This window comes from Macaca mulatta, chromosome 2, assembly GCF_049350105.2.
Source record: "Macaca mulatta isolate MMU2019108-1 chromosome 2, T2T-MMU8v2.0, whole genome shotgun sequence".
NCBI classification, from domain to species: domain Eukaryota; kingdom Metazoa; phylum Chordata; class Mammalia; order Primates; family Cercopithecidae; genus Macaca; species Macaca mulatta.
The window spans coordinates 7188015-7207735 of record NC_133407.1 but is presented as its reverse complement, the minus strand read 5'-3'; the positions used below and the strand labels follow the sequence as shown (position 1 = coordinate 7207735).

Genomic DNA, 19721 nt, shown 5'->3' with positions numbered 1-19721 from the left:
TCTGAATAGACATTGTTCAAAAGAAGACATACAAATAACAAACTGGTATATTAAAAAGTGCTCACCATCGTTGATCATCAGAGACACGCATATTAAAACTACAATGAGATAGTGTCTCACCGCAGTTAAAACAGCTTTTATCTAAAAGACAGGCAATAACAAATGCTGGCAAAGATGTAGAGGAAAGGGAACCCTTGTACACTGCTGGTGGGAATGTAAACTAGTACAGCCACTGTGGAATACAGTTTGGAGGTTCGTCAGGAAAATGAAAATAGAACTACCATGTGATCCAGCAATTCCACTCCTAGGTATATACCGAAAAAAAAAAGAGAGAGAGAGAGAAGTCAGTGTATTGAAGAAATAGCTGCACTCTAATGTTTATTGTGGCACTATTCACGGTACTCAAGATTTGCAATCAACCTAAGTATCCATCAACAGACGGATGAATAAAGAAAATGTGCTAATATAGACAATAGAGTACTATTCAGCCATTAAAAAGCATGAGATCCTCTCATTTGCAAATGAGATGTTATCTATTTACAACATTGATAACTGGAGGTTATTATGTTAAGTGAAATAAGCAAGGCACTGAAAGAAAATCTTCACATGTTCTCACTTATTTGGGAGGTAAAAATTAAAAAAAATTGAACTCAGATTCAGAGTAGAACAACAGTTATCAGGGGCTGAGAACAGTAGTGAGGTGTTGGGTGATAATTAGAGATGGTTAATGCATACAAAAATGTAGTTAGGTATAATGAGTAAGATCTAGTATTTGATAGCACAGCATGGTGACTGCAATCAACAATAATTTATTGCATATTTTAAAATAAAAGAGTATAATTGGATTATTTGTAACACAAAGGAAGGATAAATGCTTGAGGTGATTGCTATGGCATTTATCCTGATGTGATTATTACACATTGAATGCTTGTATCAAAATACCTCATGTACCTCATAAATATATATGCCTACTATGTATTGACAAAAGTTAAAAGTAGAAATTAAAAAGATACCTGCAATCTTATATTTATTGCAGAACTATTCACAGTTGCAAAGTCATGGAATCAACCTGCGTCCATCAGTGGGTGGCTGGATAAAGAAAATGTGGTATACATACACCATGGAATACTGTGTAGCCATACAAAAGAATGAAATCATGTCATTTGCAACAACATGAATGGAGCTAGTAAGTGAAAGACTTGGAAACAGAAAACAAAATGCTGGACGGTCTCTCTTATAAGTGGGAGCTAAAGAATGGGTTCACATGGACATATAGAGCAAAGTAATACATTCTGAGGCCTCCAAAAGAGGAGAAGGTGGGAATGGGGGATGAGGGCTTAAATAGTGTACAATGTTCATTCTTTGGGCTATGGGCAAACTACAATGACAAACATCATCATTATGCAATATATCCATGTAAAAAATCTGCACATATACCCCCCGAATCTATAAAAATAGAAGAAGAAAGATAAGCGTCAGAAGACACTATACCAACTGAATTTATATGATACTTTCTGAATCTTGACAATAAAAAAAAATGCTTCCATTTGCCTTTTATTGTTGAATTTCTCTACTTGACCTTGTGAGGCCCAATATGGAAGGAAACATGTTCTAATAACATATTGTTAATATGTGCTTGCAAAGGTGTTTTTCTATCAAACTCTTCCATTCACTGAAATAAAGCAGCTTATTATGAATTTTTAAGAAAGCCTCCTTACATTTGTCTTTTATAAGTGCATATGTAAACCCATGTAATATGAACCAATAGAGAAAAAATATTGTAATGACATATTCTCCATGTTTACTAACAAAGGTGTTTTTCTATCAAATTCTTCCATTCACTGAAAGAAAACAGTTTATGATGCATCTTAGAGAAAGTATGCTTGGCCAGCCGCGGTGGCTCACGCCTGTAATCCCAGCACTTTGGGAGGTCAAGAAGAGCAGATTACCTAAGGTTGGAATTTCGAGACCAGCCTGGCCAATGTGGTGAAACCCCGTCACTACTAAAAATACAAAAATTAGCCGGGCGTGGTGGTGCACACCTGTAATCCTAGCTACTGGGGAAGCTGGGGAAAGAGAATTGCCCGAACCTGGGAGGTGGAGGTTGCAGTGTTGCAGTGAGCCAAGATCACACCATTGCACCCTAGCCTGGGCGACAAAAGCAAAACTCCATCTCAAAAAAAAAGAAAGAAAAAAGAATGTATTGTTACATTTTACTGCCTTTTCTCGCTAGATTTCTTTTGGCCTTATAGGGCCCAATGGAAAAATAAACATGTTTTAAAAACATATTCTCAATCTGCACTTACAAAAATGCATGTGTCTAACTTTCATTCATTCAAAGAAAATTTCTTATGATGAATCTTTGAGAAAACATACTTATATTTACCTCTTATAGCTGCATATGTAAACCCATGTGATATGAATAAATAGATTCTAATAAAAAAATTACAAAGCAGCAACAAATGATATTAAAAGAATACTCTTCATTGCAAGTTTATCTGGCATAATCTCTAAGAAAAGGAACCAGAGACAGGAATGCTAGTAATGGCTGAAGACTTAGTAATGATTTTAAAGGAAACAAGAGTATTGAACTGAGTCTTAGAAGACTAGGAGGCTCAGGGTAAGAGTAGGGTAGAGAAAATAAAGAATTTCTTGTCTTTTGTTACACTATTTTTTTCAGGGCTTCTGTCTCCCTTTAATGACAGTCCTTTCATCTTCATGGGCTCAAAACTTTTTTTTTTTCTTTTTAAATGTTACTCAGGATCTCGTTTCTTGAGGTCCAATAAATTATCTTATTTCTTTACTTTCAGTTGGGTAACTGTTATTTATAATAGAAGGAGTTCTACCTTATCCACTCATTTCGGATTCTTAATTTTTTTCTACTTTATACATGTTTCCTGGGAGATCTTCACCCTTATTTAGACACCATTAAAAAGGCTTTAGCAATTACTAAAAAACATGATTTCCAAACCTGTTTCTTGAGTTCATAACTTCTTTCTGTACTGTTGATTGGGTGATTCTAAACCTGGAGCAATTTTGCCTCCTAGGAAATGTTTGGCAATGTTGAAAATCACCTTTGATGGGCCCACTGGGGTTGGGGGTGGCTACTGGCTTCAAGCGGGTAGGGACCAGTGATAGGCTAAGAATCCTACAGGCACAGGCTACTCTCCACCTCCTAATCTCTCTCTCTCGCTCTCTCTCACACACACACACACATACACACACACACACGCACGCACATCTCAAAGAATCAAAGAGTGATCCCATCCCAAATGTCAAAAGTGCTGAGATTAGAAATCCTATTGCAACCCTCTATGTCAAACTGCTAATCGGTTTTTGTAATTTTAATATATCTGAAATGTCTCAAATTATACTTAATCAAAATGGAATATTTCATTTTTATCACCCAAGCTGTAAAGAATGTTCTGACAGGGCTTAATATGGTTTAGCCTTCATAATATTTTTTTAAACTATTAGCAGTTTCTTTAAGAAGTTAGATCATACAAGTAAGAATTGACTCAACATTTCATTTTTCGCAAAGCCACAGCAACAAGTTGACACAGAAGAACTTAAAGCAGCCGGCCAGTGGGAGTGAAAACTACTGTTACCAGGTTGAAGCTTCTTTGGGAATCTGTTCCCTTTATATTACTTTCCTTTGGATTCTTACCACCTCCCACCCTATTCATGCTCTTCTCCAGGTTGTGCCTATTATTTTTTTGATCCGGTTAACTAATCATCATATCCTTGTAAGATTACCATAAAAATCACTCTGCTGTTGCGAAATAGCTATGCCTATTTCTGATTTGGTAAGGACAAGTTCCTGTACTGTGGACTGACATTCTCTGTCAGACTTACATATAAATTTCACATACGTTCACATCTTTAGAAATATAGAATATTATTTCTAAGTTTTTCCCAAATGAGTACAATATACCATTTTTTCTAGAAATGCTAAGTATAAACTTAAAAATATCAACATTCCAATCTTTAGTATAAAGTTTATTTTTACATGACACTGGCAACTACTGTATATAATTGCACCTTGAGGGCTGGGACCAGTGGTGTGTTGGGAAAACAAATCTCTGAAGAAAAAAAAAGGGAGAAAAGAAGAAAGAAAGAAAGGAATAAAGAAAGAAAATCCATATATGAAGTATTTGCCTATTTCTGTGGAATAAATACTCCCACTGTTGCCAATTTCAAGTTGCCAGTGGTTTAATACCTGACTCATAGCCTTCCTGAATATTTAAAAATTGGCTCCCATGAGCCAGGATGAGTCTGCTCCAGCACACCACTGACTACTGTGTTTTGTTCTATAGGTAAAGCAGCAATGAAGTGGGAATCTCATGGTATGGAATTATTGTCCTGGTTAGCTAGTTCATGTTTCAGCCTCTCAGTTGCAAAATATAATGGTTGCACTGATGATCCCCAAGATCTATTTTGGTTGCAGCAGTCAGAAGTACAAAGTGTTCTGTCAGCAATTACAATGACTCTTACCATGAAAACATCAAATGTCACAAAATTTGGAAAGAAAATTGCTATAAATGGGGTTTCGTTTTCTTTTTTTGTTCATTTTGTTTATTATAGATTAAATTCTGAATAGGCATCCTACTTCTCTAAAATAACTGGATATGCATTGAAATAATGATTTGTATTATTGAAATATTTTTGTTAGTTTATATATTCCTTGATTAATGATGCTTTCTACACTAAGTAAAACATCCCTGTACCATTAACTTTGGTGTCATTATTTTTATCTAAAAGTAGCCAATTTTTAAAATTGGGTATCTTTTTATGGGATTTTGGCAATGCAACATGAGTTTGATGATGTCACATCTGAGAGATTTCATGAAGAGGCAATCAGTAGTAGGAAGCAGAGACTGTACTTTTTATGTGCTTTATCTAAATAGACATATGCTTCTATTCTTCTCTGCTATAAATAATTGCTGGCATCTGTGACATACAGATATTATTATGCTAAGAGTCTGTTTTTGTGAAATGTAACCAAGCCAAAGGAATAAGCCAAGTTTTTATTCCCTCTTTCTGGTCAAATGCAAATTTTCTATTTAAAAGGCAAAGTTTTCATTATCAAAAGATGAATGAGATGTCACTAAATTTCATTTGGTTCCTTTATTTTTTATGTAGACAATAATGTGTCATAGAAAAATATGCAATAGGCAATTTTCCTTGACTATGAATTTGACACTTATGAAAGTAAAAATGAACTAATTTAACTAAAACTTTCTGCTTCTTTGTTAATCTGCCAGTTAGCCCACGCTAAAACCATATTGATGGCATCATAGAAGGTCAGAACTGAATGACCCTGTTGAAGTAATAATTCAATTTATTTACTAAGTGTATGGGAAAACAACCCATAGCTAGCAAATAACTGCAGTTCAGTAAAGAAAAAACAGTTCTTTCAACAAATAATGGTGGAACAATTGGATATATACAAATGCAAAGAGAGAGACAGAACCTAGACTCGGAGCTGTGTATATCTTCTTTGGTGAGGTGTCTGTTCAGAGCTTCTGCTTATTTCTTTGCGTTGTTTGCTATCTCACTGTTGAGTTCTAAGAGTTCTTTGTATGTTCTGGATACGAGGCCTTTATCAGATACGTGTTTTGTAAATATTTCGTCCAAGTCTGTGGCATATATTTTCAGTATCAATAGATACTGCTAAATGCCAAGATGCTCTGGGATAGAGTAGAAAAAAGCAGAATGATCCTTTCTGTATTATTTAGGTCAAGTCATTTGCTATGCTCAATATCTTTCACAAAGCAGAGTTTTTAAATTGTAATAAAATTAAATTGATATGTTTTTCTTTTATGGATCACAATGTTTAGTTGGTATTGTACCTAAAATCTCATCATTAAACTCAAGGTCATCTACATTTTTCCTATTAAAAGATCTATTGTGTTACATTTTCTATTTTGGCCTGTGATCTATATTGAGTTAATTTTAGTGTGATGTATTAGCTCTGTGTCTATGTTGTCTCACTCTCTCTCTTTGCATATGTATATATCCAAGTGTTCCACTGCTATTTGTTGAAAGGACTATTTTTTCTTTATTGAATTTCATTTGTACCTTTTTCAAAATCAGTTGATTATATATGCGTGGGTCTATTTTTAGTTCCTCTATTCAGTTCCATCAAACTAAATGTCTATTCTTTTGCCAGCATACTATGTTGGCTTCACTACTGTAGCTTTGTGGGAAGTCTTTAAATCAATTGTTCACTCTCAGTTCTCTGATAAGTCCAAGCAAAGTAATTGTTTAGGTTTGTCCAGCTTTTTCTCATTGATGACTTCTAAGCTCTTAACATATCAAAGCTGATTCCAGAAGCTTTTCTTCAGGTATTTTTTGAACTTTTGGGCCCGGGTTGGTGGAGTTGCTGTTTGATGGTGGGTATGGACTTCAGGTTGTACTGATGATTCAGGTTACCGGCTTATTCATGTTTAAACTGTTATCAGAGGGAAAACAATTTCTCTGTGTCTCAATTTTCCCAAGTTAAAATGAAAGAATTCCAATATACTGTCTTTAAGGTCCATAAAGTCATGTAGTAATCTACCATTTCTCTCTGGTGTCTGGTTCCACCCCGAACTTTTGGGTCTGGGAATGTCCTATTCTGGTGCCTCACCATATTTCCATCAGGCTTTCTTCTGGCCTGAAATAGCCTCTAACTCACGTTGCATTTTATATCTTTCTATAGTTTTGGAGACAAACTATGGTATTATATCATGTCAAAGACAAGCAAGCATGAATAATCTGCCAGTCTGCATACCTGTGGAACAGATAGTTGCTTTATTCCAACCTATACTTCTTGTAGATGTTTTGTGACTTTACTGCTACCACAGTTACTAGCTATTATATCTTGAGCTCTATGTGCAAAACAGCATTATATACCTGATACACATTATCTCATTTATTCTATATATCATTATGTTAAGCTAGATATTTCTCCATTTTATTTATATGCCAATTGTCATTTTGAGTTTATAAATTATCTCATGTATTCTGTGTACCATTTTTTCTAAATTAGATATTTCTCCATTTTATTTATATGCCAATTGTCATTTTGAGAGAATAAGTGGTTTACCTGTGTACTGTTTAGATGTGAATGACCTGGAATTTGAACTCAGCTCTATAAGGCTTGAGCTCAGTTTCTGGTTGGCTTAAATGCGTATGTTCAATTATCAGCTACCTTTAATCAGAGAATGTCTTTTTATGTGATTTACACTTACATTTTATAGCTCTAAAGGTTTGTAGGGTAGAAATGCCATCCTTCATAACTAAGTAAATAGAATGTTCTTCTGCCAGGTATTGCTTCATGATCCTGAACTAAAATGTTAAAAGATATGAATGGTGATTACTGAACTACAATGTTAAAAAATATAAATTGCCCAGATCTCTAAATAGCTATGTGACCATAAGTAAGTCATATTTCTGTATTCTCACTTTCCAGATACTATTCTAAGAGCTTTATTCATATTAGCTCATTTCCCTCCCTCACAGCAACCTATAAGACATTATACTATCAGTAATGCAATTTTATAGTTGAGAAAACTGAGGTACAGAGCAGCTAAATAACTTGCCCAAGGCACACAATTTGTTGATGTCATTGTCAGAATGGGAACCTAGGGAGAATGGCTCCGGGGTCCATGTTTCCAGCCACAATGCAATGCTGCCTCTTAGGTGTACTAAGTAATTATTTGACAAACGTTTATTAAATACCTACTGGATTGATGTTGTCAGGTGCAGGGAACACAGTAAAAAATAACTGGCTTCGCCTCAGTGGGGCTTATGATTTTCTAGCTACTTGATACTAAAAATATGCTTCATGGAACGCCACCGTCAGTAGGACTTGGGGCTTCTTAGAAATGGACACTCTGTAGGGTCTCACCTGAGACCCACTGAATCTTATGCCCATTAAAAATGGAGAAGAGCCGATTCAGAATACTAGGACCCTAGACTGTAGACTGCAGCTCTTTGTTTCTTTCTCCGGATTTTAGTTTCTTCACCTGTAAAAAGCAGGGGGAGTACCTGGATAATATCTGCAGTTAAGTTCACCTCTGATACTCCTTAAGGGTATCCTCTAGGTCACATTGCAGAAAACGGCAAAGTGGAAGTGACTGAGAAGATGGATGTCCATAGACTTTTGCCCAGGTGTGTGGGCTCTTGTGTGCATGATAGAGTGAGTGCCTTTTGCAATAAAGATCAAACACATTGGTGCTGGGTTTCTTTGCTTTTCCTTGTTTCTGTAGGCGGCTGAAAAGATTAGATTGTGTCCCAGCAAGCTAGATATTGCCTCCAGACCATTTAGATGGCTTTTATATGTATTTAGAGAGCAGGAAGCCTAGCCCAGCTTCTGCTGTATGAGGCAGTGACAGGAGAATTTAAAAGGGCTGTTTCATTAATTTTGGAGGGAATGTATTGCTGACAAAACACTGCATTATTGACGGCTGGAAGGCAGCACTTGTCTTGTCTCTGAGGAGCTGCGTGGGAGTGCCGCCCCCGCTTGCCTGCAGCCTCCTTGGAACTGCTGCTGCTGCGGCCGAGGGAAACCCTTCCCAGGCGAGGAGGGAGTCATTCTGGCACAGCGCCCGCCTGCCTGCCCGCCCGGGGTGCCGGGCTGTGATGGCAGAGCCTCTTTCTGACTGTACCACTGCAATCTCTGAACAGGAAGGACACTTAGAGGTCACACAGCTCCATCTCGGCACTTCACAGATGGGCTCCTGGACATCCACAAAGGGCAAGAGATGTACTCACATGCGATGTCAGAAATCAGGTAGAAATCAGGTCCAGCAGCATAGCTTCCTCGCTCCTGTTTATTTATATATATATATATATATATATATATATATATATATATATATATTTTTTTTTTTTTTTTTTGGAATTAAAACTCTTTTCTAAATGATAGTGGCAGGATGTGCGTGGGCAGTTTTCTATGTGTTCTTTGCACAGCGCTGAACTTTGTTTCTCAAATAACGACAATAACATAGTTTTACAGACTTTAAATGATGTAAAAAGGAATTAATCTCTCACACATTCCTTGGAAATATGAGGCGTTAATGGTTTCCAGTCATTTGCAATGAGCCAGGTCTGGGACAGTCTTTGCACCTCATCATCTTCGATGCCAACACAAATTTTGTGAGGTGGGTGTTGTAATCCTCAACTACAGAGGCCCAATACAATTAAAAAGCTTGTTCAAGGTCCCAGAGAATGTAAGTAGCAGAGCTGAATTTTTTTTTAGCCATCCTATTAACTTTTGGAAGTTCAGTTCTAGGTTTACACAATATGCTTTTGTGAAAGGTTCCAAGCTGGGTTTTTGAAGGTGGGAGAAAGGACCTTTCTGTTAGGAAGGGAGGAGAGAGTGGTGACTACTATGAAACCAAGAGATGACAATAATGTCTATGAACTAGATTAGCTTTGGAAACACACAAGTTCAGTGACCTTGAAACTCAGGCTAGAATGAAGAGTGTGGGAGATGAAAGGAATAGGCTTAGCCATTGTGAGTATTAAGATAAGTAATTGCCTCAGTTCCCACTTTCCTGTGCCAGAACAGAAGCTGTCAATGCAGACTAGAAATGGGCTGAAAGTGGAATTATGGTACAATCTCTCCTATGGACAGATCACTTTCTAGCTTTAAAACGGTGCCTATTTGATCATTTAGAAAGCGCGCAACTTGACCTCTCTGTGACCTTACGATTCCCATGACACTTGGTCTGGAAGGAATCTCAGACCCCTCTAAACTATCAAATTCAAACCCAATTTGGAATATGAGGACTGAGCCTAAGGAAGGAAAGGAATGTTGCAAAAGCTAATGGCAGAATCAAGGTGTTGCTCAACAGCGGCTGTAAAGAGTTCTCTCTACCACACCATGTGGCTTTCTATTATTTATATGCATATGTGTGTTATAGGTTTACATACATTTATAATGTGTACACTATATATACAATGTATACCTATATATTATGTGTTTGTGTATATGTGTGTGTATGCATATATATATATATGTGTATATATATATATAAAATGCTTTTTCCCTACCTATTTTTTCTTCAAATTGTGGAGGCTAGTGACCTACCTTCAGTGTGGTGAAAACAAAATTACTGCAAATACTCTATAAATGCCTAACTGTAGAAACTTTAATTAGAAAAGTTAAAACCATTGTAGTAAATAGAGCTATGCTTAGAGTACAGCTGTGCCTGTTCTTTCTGCTTAAAGATTTTACTCAGGCAGATTTTGAAGTTGGAGATAATTAGATTTAGGAGGCTGGCGGTCACAGAATAGGACTGGAGAGGTATCAGCACTCAGAAATCCTCAGTGTTTTAGGAAAGTCAGCCTGAACAGAATTGCACATTAGTTCAAAACAACAATGAGTAAATTGCCGTAAGGTTATTTAGTTTTAAAACACCTAGATTGTCTGCTATATAGTGGAGGAACACACACACACACACACACACACACACACACACACACACACACACACACACTTTGCCAAGGGAGCTTCCGTGTTGCTGAACATGTCCGTGTGCCGGGAGAGTGGTGTACCCAGAGAAGGCGCAGAAGCTCTGTATGCTCCCTCTCCCCCACACACCTCTTCCATTTGACTGTTCCTGAATTGTTTCCTTTATAATAAAACAGTAATTTTAAGTATCATGATTTCCTGAGTTCTATAAGTCATTCTAGTAAATTATGCAGCCTGAAGGGGGATTGTGAAGAACCTCCAAATTTATAGTTGTTAGGCCGAAGTGCAGGTAGCCTGAAGACCTCATTGTGACTGGCATCTGAAGTGGGGGCAGGCTTGCAGGACTGAACCCTTAACCTGTGGGATCTGTGTTAATTCTGGGTAGTTGGTATCGGAATTGAATTGATGTTAATTCTGGGTAGTTGGTATCGGAATTGAATTCGAGCACCAATTAATGTTGGAGAACAAGAGAATTGGATGTTGTGGGAAATCCAAACACCCTTTTTCTAGTCTTCTCAATATGATAGAAAGTTTAGACAGAAGATATGGTAAGTGATATGCCTAATTCATGCTGCAAACTATATTAGAAGGTGATAAAACCAAAAAGAGATTTCAGGCCTCTGACTGTAAGTGCTGTGGTCTTTTCTTTACACCACACTGCCTTTATTCCACACATTTATTTATGTGTCAGCTTTTGATTCATGAATAGAACCCAGTCTTCTGCATGAGAGAAGAATTAGGGTGGTTGGAAAATTTATAAGGAGTAGGAATTATCTGTGATTTCTAAACCACCACCACCTACAGAAGGTTGGGAGGAGTAAAGGATCATTCTGCACTCCCAAATCGCCAGGACATTTCCTAAGATTTTCAGAGAGACATCTGGTGAGTTCTAATTTGAGGAAAAAAAAATCTTTCTTTCTAATATAAAGAGATAATATTTAAGAAGAGGAAACAGAACTGATAATAATGCTTTGCAATCAATGGGACTTTGCAACGTAATTTTACGAGGCCCTTTCTCATTCATTTCTAGTTTGCTATTAATAGGACTGTGAGCTTGACAGGTGAATAAACTGAGGTTAGGGGAATGTTGTGGTCAAATAATCCACCCCAGATGAAGAGCTATAAGTCGTGGACTAAGGTTGGTATCATAGGTTCTTGACTGATACATCAATGGTACTTTTCAGGATCACGGGAAAAGACCATTCTACTATGATCTATGCTACAAGCATTTTTTAAGGGTCAGCTCTGCATTGCACCCCGAACGATGGGGGCTAGGAAGATGAATAAAATACAGCCTCAATCTTCAAGTTGTTCATTGTCCAGCACAGGCGGCAGGCACATATAAATTAGAATATCCTTCAGTGTGATAATTCTATAGTATATGTTCACTCAGTACTAGAGGAGGAGGATGAAGGTAACATTGCTTCTGTTCTGACTCAAAGCCACCAGCAGCTCACACCTGAACTATTACACTTTCCGTCTTCTTTCTCTTCTTTGGTCTTGCTTTACACTGTCCATTTACCTCACAGAAGTAGTTTCTTTTAAAATGCAGATCAGAACATATCAATCCTCTGTGTAAAGTCTTCAAAAGTAATCCTTTCTATCACTGAACTTAGAATCAAATTCAGTCCCCCTTTCAGGACCAACTACACCTTTCAGCCGCTGACCTCTGCCAACTATTCCACCTTTCCATATTTAGCACTTTTCACTTTGTTCACTGTGCTCCAACTACCGTGGCTTTCTTTGTGGTTGGCAAATAACGCAAGCTTATTCCAATTAATTTCCACTTTAGGGCCTGTATTAGTCTGTTCTCATGCTGCTAATAAAGGCATACCTGAGACTGGATAGTTTATAAAGGAAAAAGGTTTAATTGGCTCACAGTTCCACATGGCGGGGAGGCCTCGCAATCATGGTGGAAAACAAAGGAAGAGGAAAGAGAGTTCTCATATGGTGGTGAGCAAGAGAGAGTGCTTGTGCAGGGAAACTCTCATCTCTAAAACCATCAGATCTTTTGAGACTTATTCAATACCACGAGAACAGCACGGGAAAGCACCACCCCCATGATTCAGTTAGCTCCCACTGGGTCCCTCCCATGACGTGTGGGAATTATGGGAGCTGCAATTCATGATGAGATTTGGGTGGGGTCACAGCCAAACCATATTAGGGCCTCTGTACCTTAGTACACTTGGACCAGAAATATTCTAGCATTATGGACCATTCACTTAGAATGCTCTGGGTTCAAGGTTTCTCTCTTCTCTTCCTCTCTTTTCCCCTTATCTCTCTCCCTCTTATTTGACTAGTTTTGCCTTTAGATCATAATTCAAATATCTCTTTTTCAGAGAACCCTTCCCTGATGACCTTAATTACAGCACCCCATCCACAGCTGGCAGTTCTTCTCTATCACATCACTTTATACTCTTTAGGTCGTTTCACATTCTCCAAAACATCGGGCTTATTTATGTTTATCTATGTATTCCTTTCCTCTCCTCATTTTACTCACTGGCCACTGCTCCCGTTACTAAAATACATGTTCGATGAGGTCACAGACTGTGCATCTTTCATCGACAGTTGTATCCACAGTGTTTAAAATATTGCCTGGTATATAGTAAGCTCTTGATGTTTATTTTATAAATAAATACATTTTTCCTAGGAGGATTGGGTGAAGGTGTTAAGTAGGAGATTACATTCTGAAGACTGAAGCTCCAGCTACAGAAATTTTCAAGAACAGAGAAAGTCCAGGTTTATATATTAACCTAGAATTACACATAAATAATTATTCACCCAATCCCCAAATCTGGCACAGAAACCCTTTGTTTTTCTGGTGAATATGCTACATATGTATAAAATATGTTCTGCATTAAATGTCTCATTATTTTACTTTCTCCTGATTGAAATGTAAACTATAACATCTACTCAAATAGGACTAAATTTTGAAGGAGTTTTGCCCATTTTACAAATACGACTCTTTTGCAGAGGAGTGAGCCTGTGGTGTTCCATTTCACCACTGAGTTGCTCTGTCTTATATTTCTGACTTCTCCATCCTTTCATCCCAGTCTTCGTATTTTTTTTTTTTTCCTATCTATGCTCAGGCTGGCCAGTGACACCTATAGGCCATCACTGTCGGCAGCTCCCAAGGACTATGCCTTTGTTGCTGTTATTCAAGGAGGCCACACACTGCAATTGTACCTGCCAGGCACCTAAGTTAAAGCTAAACAGAGGATAGAAGCAATTCTAGGTAATTCAAGTGAAATAAAGCATTTTAATATTGGGCAATTTTGCTTCTTTCACTGCTTTGTTCTGGCTGTGGGGACAGTTTGAACTGAGCTTCTGAGAGAGCCAAAGGTACCTTTGTGAAACTCCCAGCTGTTCTTCCATTTTCTCTTTTATGCCATCTGTGACTTGGAAAAAAACAAAGTTCCCTTGGTGTATGGTGGAGTGGGAATGATGATTATGTGAAAGTACTTTTCGCATCAAGCTCGCCTCTACTTCTGACCTTACATTAAATGAAGTCAGGCAGTTTTATGATTATAGAAAAGTACTGTAGTACTCACTCCTAAGTATACTGGTATGCAAACATTGGGACATCTTTTCAATCTCTTACAAAGGGTGCTTTATGTTACTTTATTTCAAGTAACACTTACAAGGTACTTGTTGTTATTAAAACCCCATACTATGAATGAAAGATGAGTAATTGAATCTAGAAGGGATATGCAGGGCAAGTCTGTGTGTGTGTGTGTGTGTGTGTGTGAGAGAGAGAGAGAGAGAGAGAGAGACAGAGAGAGAGAGATACATACTATAATAAGAATATTTTAAGTGACATCTTAGAAGGAACTTAAAGGTGGTCAAAATCTCAATATGGTGATATTGCAAAACAAGAACAGGCTTTAGGACTGCAGATTCATTGGTGGTCGGTCTTCAATGATCAGCTGAAGTAAAATAGGATAACCCTGTATTAGGAAAGTCATCGTCTTAAGGTAATAGTCTAGAGCTAAGAAAATTCAGCATATGTTTGGAAAATAAAATAGGTCAGTTTGGCTGCCATGTGTGGTATAAATGTGGGATTATGTGAAATGAAACTAGAAAAATAGAAATGAGAAATACTGTACAGCTCTTTAAATGACAAGCAAATGACTATCTTATAGGTAATGGGGGGATCCAGAAGCTTAGGCGTAGGTAGTAGACATGTTTGGAGGCACATTCTAAACAGATTAACTTAGTAAACTAGGCAGCATATCCTGGAAATGCAGCATCCAGAAAAGACAGAGTGACACCAGATGGAATGTTTTCTTGGGTTAACACCATGGAGCTGAATGAGGCATGTGAAGGAGAGTGGCTCAGGTGGAGCAATGGCCATTCGGAGGCCATGAATCCAGCTTCCTCATTTTTTCATATTTAGAATGGAAGGGGAATGATGGTGATATCCACAGAAATAGAGAATTTATAAGATGGTGCTAATTTGAGGGTAAAATAATAGGTCCACAAAAATAAAGTCCCCTGGTAACTTCCTGGTGTCCCATTCTGTCCTGAAACACTCTGCTTAGTGAATAATTGAGAATAGACTTTGATCAGTCTTTATGATATGTCTTCATGCCCCAGATTACAGGGCTAGTTGATAACTTAACTCAAATGGTAAATAGAATGAGAAAATTCCTTGGCTGGCAGTAGAATTCATTGCCTTTTATCCCTTTTCGGGAGGTCTTGCTATTAAGGAAGCTGGGTATAATGAAAAGTGCACAGGCTTTAACCACAGCCTTGAGTTTGATTCCTGAGTGTTCCTCAGTTAGGGTGTGATCATGAGAAGATTTATAGAAATAATGATATAAACCAAGGCTCTTAGGAGGGTTCACAACATATTGTGTCTCCTTCATCACTATAGGCCTGACAGTTTACAGTTTTAAGTACCATTGCTTTTCAGTAAGGATTTTTTTTTTTTTTTTTAGATAGACTCTATTTCATGTGGCGTGGTTTTTTTTTTTCCTCCTGAATTTTATCTCAAAAGGACACTTTCTTGAAATGTCAAGATGGTATTGCCATAAGACTATCTTCCCATGAGCAGTCTTTTAGCTGATAATTAGTTTTCCACCAAAAGTTGACCATGTCAGAAAGCATTGCCTAATCCTTAAAAGAAATAGAGCTAATAAAAGTCAGACTGATGGTTTGATAAGACATTTAGCAAAATGCCAAACCATTTCATCTTAGTTCCTATTCTTGGAATTTGGGGAGAATAAATGTGTGGGAGGGTCTGGGATATAGTGCAAAGTTATGAAAGTATAGACTGCTTCTACCATATATGAACACTAGATTCCTAATTTAAGGAAGAAATTTAATTTAAGAAAGAAACGGACACATAGAGGCAGTCAGTTTAGAAGGGTGTGCAATAATATGAATATTATTCAAGTACCTAGGATTGACTTGTCAACAAAAGAATAGTTTTGGCTGGGTGTAGTGGCTCATGCCTGTAATCCCAGCACTTTGTGAGGCCAAGGTGGGTGGATCACGAGGTCAGGAGATCGAGACCATCCTGGCCAACATGGTGAAACCCTTTCTCTACTAAAAATACAAAAGTTAGCTGGGTATGGTGGCATGCACCTGTAGTCCCAGCTACTCAGGGGGCTGAGGCAGGAGAATCGCTTGAACCCAGGAGGCTGAGGTTACAGTGAGCCAACATCTCGCCACTGCACTCCAGTCTGGAGGCAGAGCAAGACTCCATCTGAAAAAGCAAACAAACAAACAAACAAACAAAGTTTTATGAGGGACCCGAGAGCTGTCTTAAATGCTTAAAGATCTAGCATATAGACCTTCAGGTCAGGTTCGCGTTGGCCCACATTGCGTCAAGGTGGCTGAGTACAACCATTTACTGGTTTGGCTGTAGAGGGAAGTTCCACATTTATTGGAAGGACTAAAAGAGCTCTAAGCTTTAGAGCTTAGAAAAGCTTATGAAACAGTAAAGCTGCTATAAATTGCTTAAGGAAATTGGGATATTTGTAATTTTAATTGTAGGAAAGAGCCAGTCCTTGAATCATCTTAATCTGTTAATGCTTCCATTTACCTTTAACTTCAACTAGAAAAGGGGTTTAGTGATGATGGTTTAACTTCAGAAGGTGATCATACTATTACCTACTGGTAGATTAATAAACACCAATATATCTATTTTAAGTTAATCAATTCACATTAACTTTACCTTCTCCTGTCTCATTAAATATAAATTAAATGCATAGTTCGGAAGCTTAACTGAAAATATTTTCCAGAATTTACACAGAGCATGAATACAAAGAATTTCCTTGTGCTATGCCTACCATTATTCTCCTTTCTTCCTTCACTGTGTTTTTTTCAGGATTCTCAAAGGAGGAGGATCAAATTGATAGCAGTGGGTCCCTCCTGCTTTCCTCATAGACATGCACATTACCTACAGATAGAAAAGGAACACTTTCTGAAAAATGTTGAGACTTCTTGATTTAAAGAATTGAAAAAAATACACAGGATTAGATTCACTGTTGACCTCCATGTTGAACACATTATTCAGTAGGTTTTAGAAACATGTGCTGATGGAACAGGTGCTATAGACTAAATGTGGGTCCCCCATGCCAGTTAATGGCAGCTGGAGGCAGAGGAACTCCAATACTATAATGTTTAACAAAAAGCATGTTACTACACTGGTGAGCAAAGCCCAGAATGAAAGACAATCAGACATACTTATTAAATGCATATTTTATCATTCCATGAAAAAAAAATCAAAGGCATCATGGCACTGTCATGGCAACGATGCAATATTTCCATCTATAATCACTGCATGCAGATTTAGTAACATTGATTTCATTTCAACTATTTCTGGGGCTACAGTTCAGTGTATTTCTGCCTGGTTAGTTTGAAAATTGTTAATATAGTATAAATGGAAGTAAATTGAAGATGCAATATAGAGAATTGAACTGTAGCTTAAAACATGTTGCGCCTAAAAATAATAGGAGGGATGATGTTCAGAAAAGTGATGAACAGTCAACACATTTATTCAAATTATTTCTAAAGCTTGAAGTTTAAATGAGAGGTTCTGTTTTGGATATGGCATTTAGTGATCATAAATAAGTATAATCTGTTAGAAATTATTAGGATTCTAATTTTATACTAAGGACCCAGTGTCAGCCTAATAGTCAAATATTAACTTCTCTAAGATATACAAATATTTTCTTATAGGAAGAAATAATTCGGGGAAGCAGTCTCACATTGATTTCTCTGTACATCTTACACAGAATTTCCTTGTGCTGTCCCTACCATTATTCTCCTTTCTTCTTTCACTGTTTTTTTTTTTTTTCAGGATTCCTAAAGGAAGAGGATCAAATTGATAGCAGTGGGTGCCTCCTTCTTTCCTCATAGACATGCACATTATCTACAGACAGAAAAGGAACCCTTTCTCAAAAATGTTGGACTTCTTGATTTAAAGAATTGAAAAAAAATACACAGGACCTCCCATGTTGAACACATTATTCAGTAGGTTTTAGAAACATGTGCTGATGGAACAGGTGCTATAGACGGAATGTTTGTCCCCATAAAATTCCTATGTTGAAACCTAACCCCCAGTGTGATGGAATTTGGAGGTGGGCTCCTTGGGAGGTGATTAGGTCATGAGGGTGGCGCCCTCAAGGATGGAATCAATGCCCTTATGAAAGAGGCCTCAGAGAGTTCTCTGCATTTCCCCATGTAAGAACATACAGAGAAGATGGGCATGCATGAAGCAGAGAATGATTGGCCCTCACCAGATGCTGAATCTGCCAGTGCCCTGACCTGGGACTTTCCAGTTTCCAGAACTGTGAGTAATTAATTTCTATTGTTGATAAGCACCCAACTTATGGTACTTAGTTATTGCAGCCTGAATGAACTAAGAAAACAGTTGACAACAGCATAATTTTTACATTGAGGGAATATAGTTTTATTTTGCGTTGTTACAATATTGAGAATATTATAGTCATGCATAGGCTACAGAGTCATCAGGAGGTAATTGAATCTCAGGGATTAAAAATAGATGTCCCAATCTATTTTCCTTAGCATATAAATATTACAAGCATTCTGCATTTTAGATCAACTAGAATTGTCAGGTGATAATGACCACACTAGTGTTTCAATGATTAAATGACATGCCCTTGGTCTATGGCGTGAAAGGATTGTTCCACATTTATTTTCTAAATTAAAGTTAATACCTGAATATCAAAAGAATAACCAAACAAGGAAACAGGAAAGAATAGTAATATAATTCAGAAACAGGACTTATCTTCTGAAGGTGCAGTCATGTTTTTATAATTTTATTTTTCTATAGATAGAATTGCTGTGGATGTTGGTATTAACTTTTTGAATAATTGAAGAGGTAATAGATAAGAAATGGCTGTATTCTGCAACATTAAAATGATATTTTCCTCCACTTTTTTCTTATCTAGCTATTCCACTTTAGAAGTTATTTGAAAGTACAGAGGAAGATGAACCAACATTAGTAAGTGACCACAATGAAGGTTAAGATAGGCAACTTGAAAAAAGAGTGTTTTGTCAGTAAGTTAGGAATTTGATTTTATCTAAGGTAGAACATTTTTACAAGAGGAAAGACAGAAAAGATTATCTTTTAGCATCAACCTCTCTAACAGTAAGAATGAGGAAATACAGAACAAAACCAGTCACAGGGATGATACAAGAACCATCTCCAAAACTCCTATGTAGAAATCCAAACATCTGAGTTTTTGTTCCAAGTCCGTTCAAGTTGAGTTGTGTGACCTTGGATAAATCCTTTTCTGTTGTGATTCTTGGGGTCCATATGTGTCAAATAACTTGGTTGGAAATAAGGAACTTAAATTCCTTGAATCTCTGGATTCGATAGCCTGGCTTTTCAGTCTGGAAACACAAGTGATGATGCAGTTTTTGATATGTTTTTGTTTTCTTTCCTTTTGTTTTGTGGGAATTCATTATTTCACTGTAGATCCTTTGAGAAGCACTATTTTAGGAGATGGTACCAATGGACGAAAGTCATTTTGAGTTTATGTAAATTTGTAATTTTTGTAATTTGGTCTTTGATGTACCCATTAACCTCTCTTACTGGATTTAAGGGTAAGATAATCTTTGAACACCCCCACCGCCTTTTATCAACGTGTATTTCATCGTCAAAGATAACAAACTTGGTACAATTGTCTTTTGTGATGGATTATTAGACATTCCCCTTACCTAGAAAAGGGGGAAATGATGGAGTAGAAATATGTCGTGCTAGACTATTAGGCAAAGACGA

General features: G+C 37.3%; 1 long non-coding RNA gene across 1 annotated transcript in view; it reads left to right on the top strand.

Annotated features, from left to right (window-relative positions):
- The window catches only part of LOC106997180 (uncharacterized), a 40352-nt gene extending 22112 nt beyond the window's left edge, over positions 1-18240 (top strand). Inside the window, exon 3 of the long non-coding RNA XR_001443312.3 lies at positions 17775-18240. This is a non-coding gene — a long non-coding RNA (uncharacterized LOC106997180). The remainder of the gene's footprint in view (positions 1-17774) is intronic.
- Positions 18241-19721: the final 1481 nt, after the last annotated feature.